The sequence below is a fragment of the Musa acuminata genome, chromosome BXJ3-5, assembly GCF_036884655.1.
Source record: "Musa acuminata AAA Group cultivar baxijiao chromosome BXJ3-5, Cavendish_Baxijiao_AAA, whole genome shotgun sequence".
Classification (NCBI taxonomy): domain Eukaryota; kingdom Viridiplantae; phylum Streptophyta; class Magnoliopsida; order Zingiberales; family Musaceae; genus Musa; species Musa acuminata.
This window is the reverse complement of record NC_088353.1, coordinates 12,444,617-12,462,649: the sequence shown is the minus strand read 5'-3', so window position 1 is coordinate 12,462,649 and position 18,033 is coordinate 12,444,617.

The window sequence follows — 18,033 nt, the reverse complement described above, 5'->3', positions numbered from 1 at the left end:
TAACCATTATCATCTAGTCCATTCCCTTTTGGTTTTCCTTCTTTTAATGTTCTTCCATTATGAGAATATTTTCCTTCCATTTGCTTTCTCCTAGGCCATTCCATTGATGCAGGAACAGAAAGGAGCAAGCAGGGGTAGGCCGTAAAAAGAGAGAGATGAATGAAGTGGGTCTCCATCCTGTAGGAAACTTAGAACAACCTTTTGATTCATACATCAAGTGCGGTGCTGAGAAATCAACGTGCAGCAGAAAGAAAACCTACCTATAAACTCACTATTATTTGTACAATAATACAACAGTAAGTAGATCGAGTGGTATTTACGTACTCTTGTCGCTCGTGACTGATACTTGCGTCACCACCTCACCAATATAATGGCATTTCGAGTGTCATCTGTCTCTAACGTCGTCTCCAACGAAAAACACTTGTATACCTCAGATTATGATCTCTTCTCCACCATTTCCTTCCATCGTCGAGCATAATCTTGCACCCGAGTCCAAACACAAATTACCACGACCAACATCGGTTACCTGAGAAAATATTAAGTAACACTCCTGACGAAGAAAGAACAGAAAAGAAATGTAGCAAATGACGACCGGGTCTGGCTTTTCCTATTGAGTTTGAGATGGATGACGACCCTGCAGGGACAATTATGCAGACGTTAACGGTCGAAGGCTTCTTCATGTTGACGTACTAAATATGCTTGCCGGTTGAAGGCTTCATGTTTACGTACTAGACATGCTTAAAAAATCTTGTATTTTATCGGGTGGTGGACTTTACGCAGCGTTATTTAGTACTCACAATGTATATATACTTTATGGTACATGTCCACTGACAAAATAAACAACACCTAAATCATCAGCATGAGATGAACCATGAGCTTGATCACGGAAAGCAGACCACCACACTGACCGTTTTATCATCGACATGTCTTTTTGGCTTTCTCGGAGTGGCAAGATTATATCGAACATTGAACAAGTGGCTGTCTACTTTTAGAGACAAAATTATTTCTTATACTGTGAACAAAGATAGGTGAACCTTGTGTCGGCGGATGTGTGTCCGAAGATGTGTCTTTAAAGGTTACACTTAAAAGAGTAGAATTAGATTAATAGAAAACATCAATGATTTCTTACATTCATCCGCTTCGTTATTGTCGTCGGATCCATGCGTTGTCATCATAATGACTGCATCATTTATTCATCCACTTGGTTCCATAGTTGAGGTCGAGGATAGACTACGCTGTCTAAGCGATTTGTGTAACCGTTATTATTAAATATCTAATTTAATAATAATATAATTGTTATCATTAAGATTCATAATTCATTATCATGAATTTCTTCATTAACTATGGTTTAAATGATTTCAGTTTTTTATTCTTTATGCATGAAACCGTTATTATTAAATTAAATATTTAATATCATTAAAGTTCTTAATTATGGTCCAAACGTTACAAATTTGAATTAATTCTTGAACGTTATGATTTGGTGATAATAAATGTTCTTGATGGGAGAACATTTATATATATGAGAATTTTGGTCTCTTAGCTCAATCATCTCTTTAAAGCGAAAGGCTTTCCTACACCATCTAAAGCGAGAGTTCTGAGCCGAGAAGTACCAAAGTTCAAGAAGAAACCTCTGTAGAAATTCTTGACGACAATGGCTGAAGGTACGTTATTTCGTTTTCGCATTAGTTTTATTGTGTTTCTATTACAATGATTTAGAAACATAAGTTGGTTTCAGTAATTTATTACATTTGGTATCATAGCCTTTTGACCTCTTCCTTGATACGAAAGAGTTTTCATTTTTTTATGCCATGAAAATGATTTGATTTTGGTTTCTTCTTGGAAACTTCTTGATATGTTTTATTGAAAATCATAAGGAAATATCATTTTCAACATTTTAATTGATAAAATGCTCATATTATGTATGCATATTTAGTTATATTAAATTATGCTTATGAGCAAATTTTTTATGTTTAAAATGTCTAGTGATCCATATAATCTTAATTAATTAAGAATTAGCCACAGTATCCTTAATTAATTAAAATTATATATAAAGTTAAAATAAGGATCACATAAGTAATTAGACATTATATTGTGATTGATTATATTTCGTATAATAATTGTTATCCCACAGGATCTTTTATTATATTTAATATAATTAATCAGGATAAAATATCAGATTATTTTCATAATTTACCCACAGGGATTATGAATTGGAATATAATTTGATAGTTTTATCATAAAGACCATATGAATCTATTTGAATTAAGAATTTAGCCTACAGGCAATTTTTATGTCATGAGATTCATAAGCATGTTTCACATTAGTAAAACATGTAATTTAGTCTATTAAGCTTCAAATTTTGACATAAGCATGTTTGATTTTATGTAGTTTCTCAAACTGTTAATTTCTCTTATATTCGATGTGATATTCCTGAACTTAATGGTAATAACTATAAGATATGGAAGGAAAGGGTTCTCCATTTAGGGTGGATGGATATCGATTATGCTATCAGGAAAGACGAACCACCTATAGTCACTAATACCAGCACTCCAACTGAGATCACGTTATACGAGCGATGAGAGCGATCCAATCGGCTCAGCGTGATGTTTATCAAAACTAAGATGACTGCTAGCATACGTGGTTCTGTTAACCAGCATGAAAATGTCCGAGACTTGCTAAAAGCTACTGATGAACAATTCGTCACTTCGGATAAGGCACTAGCAAGTACCCTTATTATGAAATTTTCATCTCTTAGACTCACCAACATAAAGGGTGTGCGTGAGCACATAATGCAAATGCGAGATATTACGGCTCAACTTAAGAAACTTGAGGTTAATATGTCAGAATCCTTCCTGGTGCACTATATTCTGAACACCCTTCCACCTCAATATAGCCCTTTTAAAATTTCATACAATACACATAAGGACAAATGGTCAATCAATGAATTAATGACCATGTGTGTTCAAGAAGAAGAGAGGCTAGTGATGGAATTGGGTGATAGTGCATTGGTAGTAACCACTCGAGGGAAAAACAAAACTGACAAACATCAAGCCAATCAGAAAGCTCATCAGCAGGGAAAAGGTAAAATACCACCCCAAGCTGATATCAAGAAAGAAGTAAGGTGTTTCTTTTGTAAAAGAAAGGGACACATGAAGAAGGAATGCACGAAATTCCAACAATGACTTGAAAAAAAAGGTAAACCAACCTTATATGTATGTTATGAATCTAATATGGTCAATGTTAATATTAACACTTGGTGGATTGACTCTGGATCAACAATCCATATTGCAAACTCTTTGCAGGGTATGCAAAACCTAAGGAAGCCAGTGGGAAGTGAGCAAAGCATCTTATTAGGAAATAAGATGGGCTCACATGTGGAAGCAATTGGAACATGCATTTTAACTTTTAGTGGTTTTATTTTAAAATTGGAAAGAACATTTTATGTACCAAGTTTCTCACGAAACTTAATTTCTGTTTCCAGACTCGTACCATTTGGGTATTCCTTTAATTTTAAAGACACATCATTTCGTTTATTACATAAATATGATTGTGTTGGGAATAGTATTTTGTCTGATGGTCTTTACCGTATTTTATTACAAAATGATAATACTTAAAGTTCAATGCATGTTCACGCTGGCATTAAGAGGTGTAATATTAATAAGGACTCATCTATATTATGGCATCGAAGATTAGGACATATCTCCATAGAGAGAATTAAAAGATTAGTTAAAGATGAGGTACTTAGTACTCTTGATTTTACTAATTTTAAGACTTGTGTGGACTGTATAAAGGGAAAGCATACCAATAAGTCTAAAAATGGTGCTAATAGGAGTTCAGACTTATTAGAGATAATTCATACTGATATATGTTGTCCAAACATGGACATACATGGTCAGAAATATTTCATCTCCTTTATAGATGATTACTCACGATATATGTATATATATTTGCTTCATAACAAAAATGAAGCATTGGATGCCTTCAAAGTCTTTAAGGCTGAAGTTGAGAACCAATGTGGTAAGCAAATTAAAATTGTGAGATCAGATCGGGGTGGAGAATATTATGGTAGATATACTGAAAATGGACAAGAACCTGGTCCTTTTGCTAAGTTTCTTCAAGAACATGGGATTATTGCCCAATACACTATGCCTGGTTCTCTAGACCAGAATGGTGTTGTAGAAAGAATAAACCGAACATTATTAGACACGGTGCGGAGTATGCTTAGCAACTCCAGTCTTCCTAAGTTCTTGTGGACTGAAGCACTAAAGACCGCTATGTATATATTAAACTGAGTTCCAACTAAGGCTGTCCAAAAGACACCATTTGAATTATGGAAAGGTTGGAAATCGAGTTTGCGACATATGCGCATTTGGGGATGTCCGTCTGAAGTCAGGATATATAATCCACAAGAGAAGAAATTGGACCCGAGGACTGTTAGTGGGTATTTCATTGGATATGTCGAAAAGTCCAAAGGTTACAGGTTCTATTGTCCATCTCACACAACTAGGATTGTAGAATCAAGAAACGCTAAATTTCTTGAGGATGATGTGATTAGTGGGAGCGATCATATCAAGAACATAGTTTCCGCACATGATCATATAGAATCTCAACCTTCCATATCAAATGATAGATTGGTTATAGTTCATAGCACCCCTCAAGTACAAACTAGTGCTGAACAACCAATCATTGAAATTCCACAAGTTGTTGATAGTATTCTAATATATCAAGCAGTTCAGGAATTACAACAAGCTCCTGAACAACTAGTTGAACCACAAGTTCCTCAAGGAACCATTGGTACAACATTAAGAAGATCTACTAGAAATAAAAGATCAGCAATTCCTAGTGATTATGTTGTATATCTACAAGAATCTGATTATAATATTGGAGCCAAAAATGATCTTGAAACATTTTCACAAGTCATGAGTTGCAAAGAATCAAATTTATGGTATGATGCCATGAAAGAAGAGATGAATTCCATGATGAGCAATGGAGTTTGGGATCTTATAGAGTTGCCTAATGAAGCAAAAGCTATTGGTTGCAAATGAGCCTTTAAAACTAAGAAAGATTTGTTAGGCAACATTGAGAGATACAAGGCAAAACTTGTTGCAAAGGGATTTACTCAAAAAGAGGGAATCGATTATACGGAGACGTTTTCTCCTGTATCTAAGAAAGATTCTCTACGTATAATTTTGGCATTAGTTGCTCATTTTGATATTGAATTGCAACAAATGGATGTGAAAACGGTATTTCTAAATGGAGATCTAGAGGAAGAGGTTTATATGAAACAACCTGAAGGTTTCTCCTCTAGTGTTGGTGAACACTTGGTTTGCAAGCTTAGGAAGTCTATATACAGCTTAAAACAAGCCTCCCGCCAATTGTATTTTAAATTTCATGAAGTGATTTCTTCATTCGGATTTGTTGAAAATCTCATGGATCAATGCATATATCAGAAGGTTAGTGGGAGTAAAATATGGTTCCTTGTTTTATACGTAGATGATATTTTGCTTGCAACCAATGATAAGGGTTTGCTGCATGAGGTGAAACAATTCCTTTCTAAAAATTTTGACATGAAGGATATGGGTGAAGCATCTTATGTCATTGGCATTAAGATCTATAGAGATAGACCTTGAGGCATTTTAGGTCTATCACAAGAAACCTATATTGATAAACTTTTAGAAAGATTTTGGATGAAGGATTGTTCACCAAGTGTTGCTCCCATTGTGAAAGGTGATAGGTTCAATTTGAACCAATGCCCAAAGAACAACTTTGAAAGGGAATCAATGAAAAACATCTCATATGCTTCTGTCGTAGAAAGCCTTATGTATGCTCAGGTCTGTACAAGACCTGATATTGCATTTATTGTGGGGATGCTAGGTCGATATCAGAGTAATCCAGGTATGGACCACTGGAGAGCTGCAAAGAAAGTGATGAGGTATCTACAAGGAACCAAAGATTACATGCTTATGTATAGACATAAAGACAATCTGGATGTGATTGGTTACTCAGATTCAGACTTCGCCGGTTGTGTTGATTCTCGTAAATCAACATCAGGATATATTTTTATGATGGCCGGTGGAGCTATTTCTTGGAGAAGCGCTAAGCAGACCTTGACTACTACTTCTACCATGGAAGTTGAGTTTGTCTCATGTTTTGAGGCTACTTCACATGGTGTATGGATTAAGAGTTTCATTTCTGGGCTTAGAATCATGGATTCTATTTCTAAGTCATTAAGAATTTTCTATGACAATTCAGCTGCTGTCTTTATGGCTAAAAATAATAAAAGTGGAAGTCGAAGTAAACATATCGACATTAAGTATCTAGCCATAAGAGAACGTGTAAAGGAAAAGAAAGTGGTCATTAAGCATATTAGCACTGAATTAATGATTGCTGATCCTTTGACTAAATGCATGCCACCTTTGAAATTCAAGGATCATGTAGAGAAAATGAGACTTGGTTCCACTTTGTAAGAATATTGAAACTCTTATATATTATGTAATTTTCTCATTCATGTGCACATTATTTTGAGAAAATATATTGTTACTGGACCAAGAATAAACATAAAGTTTATTCATTAAGTAATATTACCATATTAAGATTAAGAAACTAAATACATCATGATACATAGATGATAATACTCATTTTTAGAGGACTCATCGCTATGATTCGTGTATTTATTTCTTAAGAAAATTATTCAAAAAAAATTAATTTAAATTATTAAGATAAACGTATGAACCAAGTGAAAAAATATAACCGTTATTATTAAATATCTAATTTAATAATAATATAATAATAATTATTAAGATTCATAATTTATTATCATAAATTTCTTCATTAATTATGATTTAAATAATTTTAATTTTTTATTCTTTATATATATAATTATTATTATTAAATTAAATATTTAATATCATTAAAATTTTTAATTATGGTCCAAACGTTACAAATTTAAATTAATTCTTGAACGTTATGATTTGATGATAATAAATATTTTTGATGAGAGAACATTTATATATATGAGAATTTTGATCTTTTTACTCAATCATCACTTTGAAGCGAAAAACTTTCCTACATCATCGAAAGCAAGAGTTCTGAGTCGAGAAGTACTAAAGTTCAAGAAAAAATCTCTACAAAAATTCTTGACGATAATGACAAGAGATATGCTATTTCGTTTCCCCATTAGTTTTATTGTGTTTCTATTATAATGATTTAGAAACACAAATTGGTTTCAGTAATTTCTTACAATTTGTTCTCGTATCAGCCAAAGCATAAGAGGAAAACAGTGTTTAGATTTGCTTCGTCAGGCGGCGGCACATGCCGCGCAGCCGCAATTAGGTCGGCACGTACATGCCGCGCGTCCGACAGTGGGACGAACCACCGTCCGGCCGCATGTGCACGGGTTGCAGATGCAGTGATCTCCGCACCTGCACAGAGAGTGTCGGACTTCCCCTCTCCTCGCCGAGCACCTGCCATTTGTCCCCGGAAGAGAAGAGGAAACAAGAAGATCGTAGTTAAATCACCGTTGAAACCAGCGATTATGGAGAAGAAGAGGGCGACATCAGACTAGGGTCCACAGAAGAAACGACGGCTAGGAGTACCTGCAGGTGTCGTCACCAGGGCACGGCACCGCGCAGCCGCAAGCGTCGTCGCAACCCCTATCCGCCATTGCTGATCGCTCTCGTTGTCTTCCTCCCTCGTGCGAAGGGAAGCAGAGGAGAGGCCCTCTTTTTCTAAGCTAGTCGAGTCTTCGAGAGGTACCGATGGACGGAAACGTGTCGCTCCACATCACTCGCTCTTCGGCGGTGTCGAGCACGTGGCTATGCATGGATCTGCTTGCATCACTGGGTTTGGCTTCGACGTTAGAATATTTCCTTCTTCCTTGTACTAAAAGCTGTTGGTGAGATATAAAAGAGGGTTAAGTAGTTAGTAATTGGTTTAATTTGCCAAATAATTTAAAACTAAGGAGGCTAAATTATTACAGCCAGAAAATTTTAATCCGACTAGTGTAGAATACGAAAATTAGGATAACAATGAACCGGAAAGACCTGCAAGCTAACATGGGAGTTTTAATTCTCTAACTACATTAGATTGCAGTGTGGATGTCAGTCACGGCAAATCATGAAACCGGAGCCTTCATTGATCCCATCTCGAACCACATATTTAAGAACCCGAGTCGACAGAAGGAAAATTGGATCTGGATCCTACCAATTTTGTTGTCCGGTCGGGTCCAAGCTCCAGTATGACAATGTGTAATAGTTTACATTAAGTAACTTATGAAAACCTTTAGAATAATCTCCGATAGGAATATGTAATAATTTAGATATATCTTACTAGGTATCTTAAGGATATCTCACAAAGAATGCAAGAGATTTTCTTATATTGATATAGTATCCACGTCTCACACATATTAAATTATAATTAGCATACCAACACAAATAATATATATATAATATATATATAATACTCTCACTTAGTAATATAATTTATGATATTTATGATTTATAAATATGATAAATAATATGCTTATATTTTTTACTTTTAAATTGAAGTACATGTTTTTCAAAAATATTATTTTCAGAATTCTATGAAATATTGGTTGAGCATCCATAAAAATCAATGTTTACTTTAAACATATTTTATAACGAAAAAGATATGGCCGTTTAGTGCAACAAGTTTAAGTGCGCTAACGGATTTAAGTACGTGGGTAACTTAGGCAGTAAGCATGCATATAGTAGTGATTAGAAGTCGTGGCTAAATTATAATCAACTTTAAGTAAATCTCAAGATTTGAATGAGTTTAAACATGATTAAAAGTAAGAAAATTTAAGTTTTAACATATATGTGAAGAATAACAAGTTAAGGCATGGATAAAGTAATAAAAAATTAAATAAAAATATAAATCAAAGATGAGTGTTATCTAAAAATATTGAGATAAATAAATGAGATTGTAAGATGAGTTTAGATTGAAAATATCATTTTTATCAAACTAAATTGACTTAATTAAAGTTACTAAAATTAAAATAAGATCCAATGGGATTGAATCATAAAACCTAGGTAATCTTTTAAGCATATTTATCTTATTTTAACCTCATCCTCTTTACTAACATATAACCTACGACTCTTTCTCTCCTTCCGTTGTTCTCTTAGCTTTTCTCATGAAAGCTATGAATCCTTAGCTCTAAGGAAGGTTGAGATAAGAAAAACTCAATTCTTCTCTTGCTATATCTTTCAGCTACTTTTGAATAACCTATACTTCAAATTAATATTTAATTTTTTGATATATTTTGTATGATTCTTTTATGGTTCCAAGGCCTTTAGTATGATCTTAATATGATATTAGTATATATATTTACGAGTGTCCCAATACTCAAAATCCTCTATTTTCTAATAAAGAGTTTTATTCAAGATGAATTGAACCCCTTAAAGATATAATTAGGCTTTGTTATTTTGAAATGTTTTAAAAATATTTTAAAAATTTAGAATTAAGTGAATATCACATATGCAAACCAAGATATAAGGTTTATAAATTTAGATAGTCTCAACCCAGTCTTAGTAGAATAGAATACATATTGGTAGTAAATTAGGATAATAGTTTAGCTTCCAAATGATTTTATTTTAAGATAAAATTAATTGTATATTTAGTTCTATATGTCTCATAATTTTCTACAAGATTTCATGATAAGTTAATATTATTTGATTATCTAAAAGAGTGAAGTAAGATTTTTGTAGAATTGTGCAATAGTTTTAGTGATACTAACTAGTTCATTTGATTATAGGATGAATTATTAAAAATTAATGATGAAATTTAGATAAATTTTTAGGTTGAGTTTAGTATATTTTATTAGATTTTATCAAAAATTTTGTATGAATTATTATTATAAATTATTATAAATCAATAATTCAAGAGGTAGTATTCTTAATTAAGAAATCTCATGACTATATACTCTAAATTTGATAGATATACTACTCCCTAGCACACTCGATCACGAAGGAATATAGTCTTTTACTATCATCTTCATTTTTGAATTAAATCAGGTAAGTATAAGTTTAATTCACTATAAAATAATGATCATATAAATTATTATATTTATAATATATTTTAAAAAATATGTTTCGAATGATATGATTGTCATTAGTTAGACATGAGCTAAATATGAATATATATATATATATACATATATATACATATATGTATATATGTATATATTTATATACATAAATATATACATATATATCATACATATATATATATATATATATATATATATATATATATATATATATATATATATATATATATATATATATTGTAAGAAAATATATATATGAACTAAGATGAAAATATATGGTATACATGTATATATAATAACGTGCGATATGGGAGTACATAGATATATTACGACGTGCAATACATATATATGTTATGACATGTAGTGCAAGAGTGCATGTATATATTATGATACAGAATATAGAAGTTCATGAATTTGTTATGTTTCTATGTAAGAATTTTTAATTATTTCGATGTAGAATTTTATCTCTTTAATTTGTATATGCTATATTGTAAAGTTATACTTGTTAAAGAAGTACTGGAATGAGGGGTTTACTATTAAATATCTCATACAAATAATTTTAAAATATTATAATATGATATGATATATGTTTACTAAATAAAAGTATAAAGACTTATACTTATTGAGTGATTAATCACTATAAATCCTATTTTGTATGTAAAGATATTAGTATCCCACCTAAGTGATTGGTTAGAAAATGAACACGTGCGAGTTCATGCTAATGCAAATATAAATGATAGCCTATGAATATTTATATGTGTATAACTTTTGGATATGTGTAGGTAAAAAATTCTTTTGGTTATATGTTATAATTATTTTATTTAAATTATTAACATGTTTTATTTTTAAGAATTGTTTTTTTGCTATACTCCTATTGATAACATAAAAAAACTGAAAAATGACATCCTACTTTAATTATGCAAATAGGGTATAGGTGGGATTAGGAGTAAGGTGTTACAATTGGCCCCCGTCCAGATTCATTGGCAAACTATAGTAGAGTATTATCATGAATAAATATGATCAAAGAGACATTTGTGATGAAAAAAAATAAAAAGGTCAGTTGAATACCACCTTGGATAGCTACAAGATTTAAGTGGTTGGAAAAATTCTACATAACAAGCAAAAAGAGATATATGCCAAAGGCCTCTACTCCCTTTTAGAAACCATCTACTTACTCTATTTAAATTAATAGAAAAAGTTATACGTGTGATGCAAGCGTAAACCCATCCAATAAAAAATCTTATCGTATTGAATCATAAGCCTCGTGGAGATTAATTTTTAAACTCGTTCTTCGAAGGTCTCCATTGAAATGATAATTATGTATAATTTTTTGAAAGAAAATAATATTTTTATAAATTAAATGATCCTTTAGAAAAGTATGTTGGTTGGCATCAATAATATTATGAAGGACCTGAACAAACCATTGGATATAATTTTTAAAATGAATTAACAGAGAACTTTGCATATAGAAAGAGGCCTAAAATTAGCAAATGATCGGGGGGTTTTTCTTCTTTAAAATAAGAGTAAGAGAGATAACATTTACCTCTGCAAGCAACTTCCTAAAGATAAAGAAATACCTAATAACAGTTGTGATATCGCATCCTATAATATGTCAGCATGAAATATAGAAATAAGCATTAAAACAATAGACCCCCAATGCCTTATCAGGATTAGAGTTCTAAATAATATCTTTAATTTTTTTTTATCATAAATGGGGTTCAATAAAACCAACTAGGAATCTTAAGTCCACCAAGCTTATTATCTTTTCATGTTGTTGCTCTGTTTAGATTAAATGATCACGGGAGTCCACTAAGGTTAAGATAAAATTTTAATACCTATGGGTATAAATAGATGGTTAGAAATAAGAAGAATTAGCATCACCATGATTCAGATAAAGATCTCTTAATTTTTGTTTTATATATTTTTTAGTTCGAAAAATTTACATAGCTCAAAAGTAAGTGTCTACTCTTGTTTATGCAATCTTTCATTGAAAGAAGTAGAGTCAATATCGTATTACTTAAAGTGCAATTGATCTTGAATAAATTACAAAGAATTTCCATGTTACTGGTAGACAAAATAAGAACAAGCTTTGAGGCTTTCAACTTTTGCACTAAGACAAACATGTGAGCAATTGTTTTAGAAGTCCAATAATTAAAAAAATAAAAAAAAACCTATTGCCCTTCCTTAGTTAGCTAAAGTCAACTAACCATAGCGTAATCTAGAAGGAGAAACCAAGTTTTAGAGTTAACGAAGTTTAAAACCTGGTTATTGTTTACCAATACTAAGATCTAGCTTACACATAATACAGTATGCGCCAACTATTTTATTTGACCATGTTAGATATTGTCTTTTCATTTTGAGATTGAATAAAGTCAATTCTGAGAGGTAATTGTCACTATCAAATTCAAAACTAAGCATCCTTTGAGTTTATCTTGAGGATAAATAATATGTAAAATCTCCTAGAACTATCCAATAGCCATGAATAGAATTAAAACTTTAGAAAAGAAAATCCTAAAAAACTCTCCTATTAGCCTTAGCATATAATCATACACTATTAAAAAAGTAAAATTTTCTTGAGACTAATTGACGTTGAGAAGCCCCAAAATGATTTTAGAAGAGATACAAGATTGAAAGGTTCCAAATACACCAAATTCAAGAGAAAATAGAAAAATAGTTGGTTAAACACCTCCGATCACAAAATAAATTATTGAGTATGAAAGACACCTTAGCTTCATAAACTCGAGGTTCTAGGATAAATAAGCAATTGATATAGTTTTTAATAATAAACTCTATGATAGCTTTTTTTCTTGCAATGGATTTTAAGACCCTTAATATTTCACATATCATATATCAATTTTTTTGGAAGATTATGGATTAGAAGGTGTATTCGAGGGCTCCAATGCTAAAGTGATAGTCCTTCACTTTTCTATACTTATTATAACTTAGAAAATTTATTACTATATAGAGATTTTTCATCATCGTAACGTAATGCTCCATGGAAGGGGAGAAATAGTTTGTGACATTCAATCTGAATTTTTAGGATCATGCCCCTTTAGATGCTCTAGTGATAATAAGTTTATTAAGGTTGAAGCAAAATAGTTCAGCTAAAAGAAATCAATACCCATTACATATACCATACGCCTCTTTGCTAAGAGGGAACGATTAGATTAATTTGCTATATCATAGCCTACAGAAGACCCATCAACCACTATAACTTCATTTATTGTAATTTCTTCACCTATATTATTAGAGGACTTGCAGGATTAGAAATAGCTAATTCATATACTCCAAAAATCAACATGATCATATTATTTTTGATCCTTTGTTTCATAACCCATTTAGTTGTTGCATTATGTTTCAAATATTTTTTTTTTATCACATGGCAAAAGTTATTATATCAAGAGCATCATACTAGCTTCAATCATACTTTACTCTTTAGAATCTTTCAATTTTAAATTATTATGATATTACTAATTTTTAATTATTTTAATATAAGATTTTATTTAATAATTTATTTTATTAAATAATTTTATATTAAAATTTTATTTAATAATTTATTTTATTAAATAATTTTATATTAAAATTTTAGTAATTTTAGAATTTGAATATGATTTATTAAAGTTTTTATATTAAGTTTTAAAAAAGATAAGACATACGATACTAACAAATAAAAGAGAGTCACATCATGCTTGCTATATGTTGACACCATTTGATGCGTGTTTATCATCTTGTATCGATAAAGTTTATTTAAATATTTATAATTAGAGAACAAAAGTTAAAACTTTAGTTAGATTAATGCCTATGCTGCTATGTAGCTTACACTATAAGAAAAGAAAAAGAAGAGAATTGTTCTTACCTTTGGCTTAAGGAATTTTGGACTAATTCGATATCTTACGGAAGTAGTTCTAAGGCAAATGTTTTATCTAATCCTATAGTACATTTTATCTTTGATTTCTTTTTATTTATAAGTAATTAGTAAAGTTTTAACCCTTTTTAAGTGTAAAACATTAATTGAGTTATAAACCCCAAAATTTTGGAATTATGAAAAATCTAACTTGTTTGTCTTATTTCGATTGGAATGTTCTACACAAAACTTTAATTTGAATAAAATATTTTTTTATCAGAAACTAGACTCTTATATCATTCTTTCGTTATCTTATTTGAATGATCCAAACTACAAATGCTTATTTAAATATTTATTTAATTGATCTCTTGAATTCTACTAAATAGAAGTAAAATAATACTATAATCTATATTAAATTATATGTAACATTTTATAGATAATTCTAATTTACACAAAACTTACTCTATTGAAAAGTAGACTCACATATCTTTCTAACAACAACTTAGTTGAATAAATTAAAGCATTATTACCTATTTAGATATCTACTATTACTTACCTTTCAAATTCTATCAAGATAGATTGCTCTTAAACTTAAACAATAAGAATTGCTTCTACCTTTTAGGAGTTTGATTTCAGCTGAAATCTTTCCTCATGTAAACCTCATGTTACTACTTTAAACTTTTTATCTCTTAGTCAATAATTCTTATTATAATTGAATGACTTATGTACATATTCATGTTAGCTTGATATTGCTTCATAAATACACATATATGTCTTTTGTTGTTTTATATATTCTTCCAATACATTTCTAATTTCTTAATTAGAATGTCAATATTTTACTTTGGTGTTTGTAGATTTCTTAGTCCCTTTTGTCACGGTCTTAGCTGGAATTGCCTAAGGCGTGAGGTACCCTTGTGGCCAAGACACGAACTTAGCTTACGTTGCCCAAGTCACGCTTCGCCCTTGCGATATTGCTCCGCAAAGATCAGCTCACTTGTAACCTCTCGCAAGTCCCGAAGGACCTGTAAAAGAGAAAGTTGATTAGTTCGAAAGAACGAGCGACGGATAAGTCCCGACGTCTCGCGAAAGGAGGGGAAGCTTTACAAGTAATTCAGCGAGCACCTTGCGTGCACAAGAGAAAAGAGGGAGAGGGGGAAAACAAGGGCTTTAGAAGGTTGAACGAACAGCTGCAAGCCCACAAACAGTTGCTCACCGAGTCCCGGGCGCGACAACAAGTTCCCGTCAAGGCAACGTGCGAACTTGCGAATGAGTGTTCAACACCCGGTACTATACCGAAGCCCCATCTAGCCCTATGCCACCTGGGGGGTTCAAAGGGGCTGAGATGGCTGACGTTTTGGTGAGCGGAGGCAGATTCCAGAAATCAGCCTGTGGCACACGAAAATAGAGCTGTTTTGGGCTGTTTTGGGGCTATTTTGCTCGGTTCGGTGAGCGGTGGCTTTGTAACGCTGCAGCTTGTTCGAACTTACATTTTTACAAGCAAAATGACTCAAAATCAAGGCAAAACAGGCTGCCAAGTAATTGTACATGTAGATGAGAGCGACGAACGGTTCATTGAACGGAGTTGTTGCGGGTGTGCGACCACCGTTCGTGACATTCTCCCCCACTTAAACTGTCGATGCCCTCGTCGACGCTTGTTGGTAGTTGTTGATGATCTCTTCTTCATGTCGTAGGGCGTCTTCAGGCTCCCAACTAGCTTCAGTTCGGGGAAGCTTTTGCCACTTCACCAAGTACTCTGTCTGCTCAGCTCCGTTGGGTAGCTTTATCTTGCGGTCCGCTAGAATGGTTTCAACTCGCTTCTCGTAGGAGGCTGTGATGAGAGGTAGCCGAGTTGGAACACTTTGAGAAGCATCTTGTGGATTCGAGTGGTAGGCTTTTAGGTTGCTGGCATGAAGAACATTGTGAATTTTGAACCACGCCGGCAGCTACAACTTGTAAGAGACGTTGCCTACCCTACTAATAATGGGGAAGGGCTCTTCATACTTGCGCACCAATCCTTTGTGGACTTTGTTCCTAAAGAATTGGAGTGATGTTGGTTAGAGCTTTACCAACACCAAATCACCAACTTTAAACTCTTGCGGTCGCCTTCCCAAGTCTGCCCATTTCTTCATCCTTTTTGTTGTCTTCTCTAAGTAAGCCCGCGCAATATTTGCATTTTGATGCCACTCCTTTGCGAAATGGTAGGCTGACGGACTACTCCCAGTATACCCATTGGCCATGGTGTGTGGAGTCGACGGTTGTTGTCTGGTAATGATCTCGAAGGGGCTCTTGTTGGATGCAGAGCTCCGTTGCAAGTTGTAGGAGAATTGGGCAATGTCCAATAGCTTCATCCAATCTCGTTGGTTGGCACTCACGTAGTGCCGAAGATATTACTCCAGGAGCGAGTTTATCCTTTCAGTCTGGCCATCCGTCTAGGGGTGGAGGCTTGTGGAGAAGTATAACTTTGACCCCAACAATTTGAATAGCTCGGTCCAAAATCTGTTAGGATCAGGAGCACTAAGAGGGGGGGGTGAATTAGTGCAGCGAAAAACCTTCTACGATAAAAATCATGTTCGTTTGATAAAAATGATTTCGGTAGGAAAACCGATTCGTAAATTACTTTAACTTTTGATTAAGCGAGATGCAGCAAAGATATAAGTGCAGTTTGCAGTTATGGTTCAAATCAGATAATAGGCGCAAACTAAAATATGATATTCGTACGAAAAAACTTATTTATGTCTAAATGCTGATTCGTAAATCACTTGATTAAGCGAGATGCAGTTAAAGCAAGGATATAAAGACAGTTTGCAATTATGATAGAAATCAAAACGTAAACGCAAACTGAAATATGATGATCGTACGATAAAACTTATTTACGTCTAAACGCCGATTCGGAAAGTGCAAAGCTTGAAACCCGATCGTATATGCGCAGAAAGCAGTAAGCTTTTGAGGAGATTTGCAGTAAGGATAAGATGCTCAAAGTAAATGCAAACTGAGATTTAGAGTGGTTCGGTCAATCTTGACCTACTCCACTTTTGGCTTCCTCCACCGACGAGGTCACCGACGTCAACTAGAGGCCTTCCTTCAATAGGCGAAGGCCAACCACCCTTTTACAGCTTCACTCCTTTTGACGGGCTTAGGAGACAACCCTTACAGAATTTTCTCTCCTCTCTTTAAAGCTTAGAACTTGGAAGAAAAGAGGGAGAAGAACTTTTGGCCTTTACAACAATTTTGAGCTCTAAGAAGAATCACAGAATAAGATCAGGATTTCAGTGTGTGTATATTTTCTTTCACTGCTGAATGGGTGGGGTATTTATAGGCCCCAACCCAGTTTGAATTTGGAGCTCAAAACTATTAATTCCCGAAATTTCAAGATCTAGCGGTTGCACCTCCTAACTGGAGCAGTTGCACTGCCTAGCAGAGCTCGAAGACTGAGCCTTTAGGCGGTGCCACCTCTATCAGGGGCGGTTGCACCTCCTGCCAGAGCTCGAAGACCGAGCTCAGGCGGTGCCACCTCCTGACTGAGGTGGTTGCACCGCTCATCCAGAGCTCGGAGACCGAGCCCAGGTGGTGCCACCTCTGTCAGGGGCGGTTGCACCTCCTACTAGAGCTCGAAGACTGAGCTCAGGTGGTGCCACCGCCTGACTGAGGCGGTTGAATCGCCTGGCAGAAATTAGGGTTCGAATGGGTTGATCCATTCGGCCCAATTTGGGTTTTTTTAGGGGCCCAATTGCCCCAAGATTAAGTTAATGGGATCACCTCCCATTTCCAACTTAATCATTGTGCTAACTACGATTTTTCCTAAGATATTTACTATAACTTGCTCCGGTGCGTCAATCACTTCTTCCGGCGAGCTTCCAGCGAACTTCCGTCGATCATCCGATGAACCCTCGGTGATGCTCCTACGGACTTCCGGCAAACTCCTGGACTTGCGACGATCCACTTGGCGAGTTCCGACGAGCTTCTTTGGCAAGCTCATGGACTTCTCGGATTTATTCCCGTAGAACCTCCGACGACTGTCTGAACTTTCGTCGAACTCTCGAACTCCCAATGTGATCATTGTCTTGACTCCGGCGCAACTCTTATTGCATATCTTATTTTCATCGTAGTTAATCCTGCATACTTA